Below are 7,500 nucleotides of genomic sequence, written 5' to 3'. Positions count from 1 at the left end.
TAATGCGAGAGTGTTAGCCGTCCAGAAATGTTGCAATCTTAATTACAACGATTTTTATGCAAAATAAGTCGATTTTGGTCCCGTAATCTTCTAACAAATTGTGCTGGTGTTGTCTGCAACGTACATTTCCCCCCTCCCCCACCCTCTCTCTCTCTCTCTCCCACCTTACTCTGGTCACCTAATTTTTAAACACGTATAATCCATTCTCTCTCCCTCTCTCTCTCTCTCTCTCTCTCTCTCTCTCTCTCTCTCTCTCTCCATGAAGAGAAGCCCTGTTTCCTCTCCCTTTGTGAGGAGAGGTATTTTTGGCCTGCAGTACTTCCCGTGCCTTGATTTCCCCCAGAGGTTATCACAGCCACCACATTTCACTATTAATAAACTCGCCGTCATTCCGCAAAGCAGAGATTTTTCTACCTCTGAACACAGAGGAAGTGCCTTTTTTCTTTATTCAAACAACTTTTAACCTTTTTTTCTTCAAATAACTTGCAACTTTTTTCTTCTTCAAATAACTTGCAACTTTTTTTCTTTTCAAATAACTTGCAACTTTTTCTTCTTCAAATAACTTGCAACTTTTTTCTTCTTCAAATAACTTGCAACTTTTTTCTTTTCAAATAACTTGCAACTTTTTCTTCTTCAAATAACTTGCAACTTTTTTCTTCTTCAAATAACTTGCAACTTTTTTCTTTTTCAAATAACTTGCAACTTTTTTCTTCTTCAAATAACTTGCAACTTTTTTCTTCTTCAAATAACTTGCAACTTTTTCTTCTTCAAATAACTTGCAACTTTTTCTTCTTCAAATAACTTGCAACTTTTTCTTCTTCAAATAACTTGCAACTTTTTTCTTCAAATAACTTGCAACTTTTTTCTTTTTCAAATAACTTGCAACTTTTTTCTTCTTCAAATAACTTGCAACTTCTTTCTTCAAATAACTTGCAACTTTTTTCTTTTTCAAATAACTTGCAACTTTTTTCTTCTTCAAATAACTTGTAACTTTTTTCTTTAAATAACTTGAAACTTTTTTCTTCTTCAAATAACTTGCAACTTTTTTCTTTTTCAAATAACTTGCAACTTTTTTCTTCTTCAAATAACTTGTAACTTTTTTCTTCTTCAAATAACTTGCAACTTTTTTCTTCTTCAAATAACTTGCAACTTTTTTCTTCAAATAACTTGCAACTTTTTTCTTCTTCAAATAACTTGCAACTTTTTTCTTCTTCAAATAACTTGCAACTTTTTTCTTTTTCAAATAACTTGCAACTTTTTTCTTCTTCAAATAACTTGCAACTTTTTTCTTTAAATAACTTGAACTTTTTTCTTCTTAAATAACTTTCAACCTTTTACTAGATATGTACTGAAGTATGGTACCGTGGGAATGTGTTTCCTTCATGTTATGACAGAGAAAAATCATTTTTAATGGTGAATTATGGTACATTTAAACATGAAAATGTATAACCAGCGTATCACACTATTATAAAATAATTCCTTATGATAAATCATGATATGTGTCATACTAAAGTTTTTCCCATCACAATGAGGGTTAAAATGGTCGTTGTCAGAGGTACAGTATAGTGTGGCACAACTAACAGCATTTTATAACAATTCGGAAACCATAATCTCTCATCAGTGGTTCCGGCTGATTCGGTCTTCAAGTAAAATAAATTAAAAGGCTACGGCTAGTAGCAATCTTTTTTTTTTCTTTCTTTTGCTCTCCGGCACTTCCGCTAACCATTACTCATGACAGGGAACCTTTTCATCCCTGCGAATCATCGCTTGGCAACACTTCTTTGTTGACGGTTGGCACGACTGGCATTTCATGACGTCTATTTGAATGTAATGGGGGAGTTGTCGGCTCAAAGCAGTTGGTAACCCTGCATCTCCACTGTTGGTACGCCTTGTGTTTCGTGACGTCAGCGCAAAGACTCCCCCCCCCCCACCAACGCTTTTATGTCCATGCCGTCGTTTTTGATTTGCTGAATGATAATTACTTGATGTGTTCTGTGACTCTCTGAACCGGCCCTCGAGTCAATAATGGCGCTTTTCATCCGGAGACTTGAAATCGAATTAGCAAAAGTATAAATATTTCTTTTTTTTTATTAACATTACATTTATAATATCGTTTTTTAATTATCTGTGCATAAATTTTTTTAGGAAATATCTATAAACTTATATTTTTCTTTTAATCGCGTCTGGAGATCCAATAGGCTTCGAATTTCATTATATGACTAAATATACTCTACATTTCACTGTGCCTAAATATACTCCACATTTCACTCTAAGTTCATTCTCGGATCAAAAGTTGAATTTTACAATGATCTCCAAGCTACATTAATATCCTTTATTATAATGACAGAACAGAAAATGTTAATATCTAGACTATAATTCAAATTACTATCAAAGAACGCCATAATTCTCATCTCATATTTTAACAAAAGTGTTTCATTTTCTCCAGAGAACCCGGGTTTAACCCCGGGCGAGAAATGGACAACATAAATGAGTTCCGTGAAGATCCTTCATGCCCTTGTTGACTTATGCAGTGAACAGCGCAATTAGTCGCTACACGACAGATGTATACCTATGGGGAGAGATACTGAGCACAGTAATTACTACCAGAGAATCGGAAGGCTAATGCGCACGCTTATGGAACCACTCTATGCATATGCATACATTCATGCATATATATATATATATATATATATATATATATATATATATATATATATATATATATATATATATATATATATATATATATATATATATATATATATGAGAGAGAGAGAGAGAGAGAGAGAGAGAGAGAGAGAGAGAGAGGGAAGGTATACCTTAGTTTAACCAGACCACTGAGCTGATTAACAGCTCTCCTAGTGCTGGCCCGAAGGATTAGACTTATTTTACGTGGCTAAGAACCAATTGGTTACCTAGCAACGGGACCTACAGCTTATTGTGGAATCCGAACCACATTATACCGAGAAATGAATTTCTATCACCATAAATAAATTCCTCTAATTCTTCATTGGCCGGCCGGAGACTCGAACTCGGGCCTAACAGAGTGCTAGCCGAGAACTCTATCGACTCTTCCAACGAGGAACTTAGAGAGAGAGAGAGAGAGAGAGAGAGTGAGAATTCAGCACGCGGTAAGCATCAAAAAACTGAATTTCCCTCAGTATCGGCTCTTGCGCTTCTTAATTTTCTTCCACCCCGAACCCAAACTTCTCCCGACTCACTCTTATAACTTCTCATGTAAGCGATTTCGCCGAAATATCGAAATCGAAGTCGTTACAAAGACCATTTTGAACAGGTGGCTTTGCCGCAATCGGAGAACTGATCTTTTAAAAGACTTATCCCAAACAGAGGATTCTCTTCAGATGTTTATGTGTACGTCTCGATCCTCGCTTCGATAAAAACTACTCGCTATTTGCAAATTTCGCAATTTCCACCAGGGTCCGTTAACAAGTTCAGTTGTTTTGTCTTTGGTCTAAGTCGTCATTGCATTCCGGGGATAGCTACATAATAGCTTGAGGAACAACTATGGGTATCAGAAAAAGAAAAAATAGCGCTTACAGGGGTCCTCTAGGCAGAAAGTGGATGAAAGTCTCAGTCAGATTTCTACACTCAGTACCAAGCAACATTTCCCAAAACGCCTAGGATAAGGGTTGACACCTTGAAGGAAAAGGCAGTGTTGTTGAGATATATATATATATATATATATATATATATATATATATATATATATATATATATATATATATATATATATATATATATATATATATATATATATATATATATATATATATATATATATATATATATATACTTTTCCTTCAAGGTGTCAACCCTTATCCTAGGCGTTTTGGGAAATGTTGCTTGGTACTGAGTGTAGGTAGAAATCTGACTGAGACTTCCATCCACTTTCTACCTAGAGGACCCCTGTAAGCGCTATTATTTTCTTTTTCTGATACCCATAGTTGTACCTCAAGCTATTATGTAGCTAACCAAGCTCCTTTTTGACAGGTTAGCATCTCATGTATCTACGGTTCATTGTTGGGTTCATTTTGACGAAGCGGACACAACAAATCTGATGCAGGCGAGCTGCACAACGGAGCACGAGTCCGAGGGATGATGACTTTTTCTAACATCTAACTTGATTTCGCGCACTTTTAATAGGAAAGACAGAGGGCTCTTCTGGTCTCTGTAAAAGGCAACAGGAGTCAGCCTTCATCTGCTCAGGGACAAGACCAGGAGGCTGGTATTTCTTGGAGGGAGATGGACCGTCACTTGAGTTTCTTGCTGTAAGCACAGATTATATGGGACATGGCGGAGGTTCATAGCCTCATATATCAATTTCTTCCAGAACAGTGTCAGTCAGGTCCCATGAAACAAAATCTCCCACGTAAAAAGTGAATCCTCATTTACAAGACGATGACGATTATCCTCATACGAATAAATTGCTAACATTCAAGATACTTTGGATTTTTTCTGCATATATTAAACTAAAGACTTTTATCGACACATTAATGACCATGTTTACTGCAGGAAAACGTGAGGATTAACAGTCAGGTAAGCGGGCGGTACCACCAGCCCCTCAGCAATCTGCTCCAATTAACGACCTTGTTATCAAACTCCAACGACCGAATCGGCTTCAAGTTTGTATATCAAGAAATTTATCTTTAAAAAGTTGACTTCACAACTTTAAATTTTGGTCTGGAATTTGTATTATATGGTCAATCGGGCAAAAGAAGAAGGAATTGCAGATATTTCGGGTTTGCTAACACTGGTAATTGTAACAAATATTGTGACTCTCAATAGCAGTAGCCTTCAGCCAAATCACACTTGATAGCACTGGAAAGTAAGAGTCTATGTAAGTCCCCTCTTTACTTCCAGATTTTAAATCTCTTCTTATCTCCTGAGTATTGAAGCTTAGGGCATCCAATTGTTTTGGGGCTACTGACAAAGTGAATCCTATAGGAGAATCCTATAACAAAATTCTACAAACAGACCCCATAAGAGAATCCTACAAAGGGAATCCTACAAAGAGAATCCTGTAAGAGAATCCTATAAGCAGGACATTCGAAAAGGTTAATCCTTACGTACTATTGTTGCTCTTTTAACGACACTGCTCTCCTCTGAAGTACAGTATGCGTTTTCCTTTCTTGTGAAATTAATCCATGGAAAAACTGATCTGGTTCTATTTGCTTTTATGGTATATTTTGTAACTATTGGTTACAGCATATTCTGCAACTACATGCAAAGCCTCTCTCAAGATGCAAAAGCTTAAGGCAAATATGTTGTGTTACGCTTATGAAACCCTCAAGTTGTCTACTGCTTGCTCTACAAAACTCACAGCAATAGTGCTAATTATATTTGCATAGAAGCTTACGGATTTACTTCTGGTTACAAATTTATACTTCACCCCCTTCTTAAGTTTGAGATAATTAAAGTAGTTGATGTTCATTATTAAATCTATCCATCTGTCTATCAATCTATCTATCTATCTAATTATATAATATATATATATATATATATATATATATATATATATATATATATATATATATATATATATATATATATATATATATATTTATTAGTGCTTTGTGCTCTTTTCCAGGTTTTGAAACACTTTTATTGATTTTGAAAACACTAGCTATTTTTTAACTTAACAAAATAATTTCCAACACGTTCTAAATTAACAATTACGTTATGTTATGATGAAAACACATTTCAGAATAATAATACGATTAATGATCGCTGGGTCTAGCCGAGCATAACTTGATATTCTCGACATGAATGAAGTAAGTTATTTATGTCTTTTAATAAGCGCAGTTGAAGTATTTACATATCTTAAATGCAAACAAAATCTGCAATTGGAAGATTTTTACAACAATTTTCTTTCCATCACTGGTATTTTGTAAGCAATCTCTTGATCTTAGAATATTTCATCTGTCATCACATAAGAAATAGTCTCTTCGGTGCTAAGAATAATAAATAAATAACATGATACAATGAGTGTATAAGACACAATACTGACGCACGCACCTTGTGCCAACGAATGTAGCCGATTTTTTCGCACAATCTGCATAAAGGATATTATTGTCGTAGACCGAAAGAGAGTACAACCATTAATACTTAAACAATAATAATTAAAATCAGAAGAAAATGAAGATAAAGAAGAAACACATTTCAGTTTCAAGGGTGTTTATAGCCTTGAATATTATGAATAATAGAAATGCATTAGAATATTATGGGAAAGTTGCAAAACAGCTTTATTCTACACCAAGGCTTTGACGCAACAAAGGAGCCGCTTCAATTCTATTGATGCCAAGTGACTCGGGTGTATAAAATACGATTAAACAATATCAAGGAGTTTCCCATCATAAACTGTTTCTGTTGATGAACTCCTTCATTTCAAGATGCAAAGGGCCATTTACTAACGCAGATAAAACAAAAGGGGGTTGAGTGAGGGTCGCACTCAGATACAACTCAGGGTGGTTCTCAGGGTCCATTAGCAATGTTGACAGGAGGGCAATTGTCTCGCTGAACAATCGGGTTCTGTTGCCAATACCGACATATCCTTATTTTTCATCTTCTGCTCTTCTCTGCCTAAGAATTTCTCTGTATAGCAAGTAAGACAATAACTGAAGAATGTTGTACAGTGATGACCTCGTGACAATTTAAAAAAGAATACGCGTCTGAATATCAACAATCTTTTGACACGTCTGAAGCGAACGCGGCCGTCAAAACAAAGTGACACTGACAGAGACTAATACATCCTTCATAAAATAACATAACATTCCATCCAATTAAGTCGTAATGCAATAAGAGGGAGGTATAAAAAATTTACCTAATACAGACTGAGCAAAAAAAATTAACGAAAGTGAAAGAATGACTAAGAACTGAGAATTTAATCAGAAAAAAAGGAGCCAAATGAGCGGGAGACCTTCACCTACATCTTTGGCTCGTTTCTGTCTTGGCGGGAAATTCAAACATCGCCGACTAAAATTCTTCAGTTGCACAGCCGACGGAATTCGCGGCTAGGCTAAGATCACCACTGTAAAATGAGAGAGAGAGAGAGAAAGAGAGAGAGAGAAAGAGAGAGAGCGAATTGAGGTTGGGAATACCCTGTAATTTAAAGGCTTTGCGTAGATCTAATATCTAGGCCTACCGCCTGGCTGGGGTATTTATAGCGTGAACTAGATCACTGTAGTTAACCAACTGAATGGATAAAGAAATAGACCTTGGAAACTTTCCGAATTCATTTACTTGTTTCGGGCAAGCAGCTAAAACTAGTGGTAGGCAATATTGCAGCCTAAAAACAAATTATCTTCGAGTTTTACATGAAGTTAATACATATTTTGTCTAAATAAATACACAGTAAATCCTTAAACGCCTTAATTATATGTGAGTGTAACAAATAATGAAGTAAATAAAAAAAAACATAGATATATATACACACACACAAGCACGCAATTCGAATCCTAGCCGATGCAGAAGCACTTATCT

At 35.4% G+C, this 7,500-nt stretch overlaps 1 protein-coding gene across 1 annotated transcript in view; it reads right to left on the bottom strand.

Annotated features, from left to right (window-relative positions):
• LOC136852638 (uncharacterized) overlaps window positions 1-7,500 on the bottom strand; it is a 135,871-nt gene that overhangs the window by 107,343 nt on the left and 21,028 nt on the right.

This window comes from Macrobrachium rosenbergii, chromosome 25 (assembly GCF_040412425.1).
Source record: "Macrobrachium rosenbergii isolate ZJJX-2024 chromosome 25, ASM4041242v1, whole genome shotgun sequence".
Lineage (NCBI taxonomy): Eukaryota > Metazoa > Arthropoda > Malacostraca > Decapoda > Palaemonidae > Macrobrachium > Macrobrachium rosenbergii.
The sequence above is the reverse complement of the archived record's forward strand: the minus strand, read 5'-3'. Positions and strand labels throughout refer to the sequence as shown.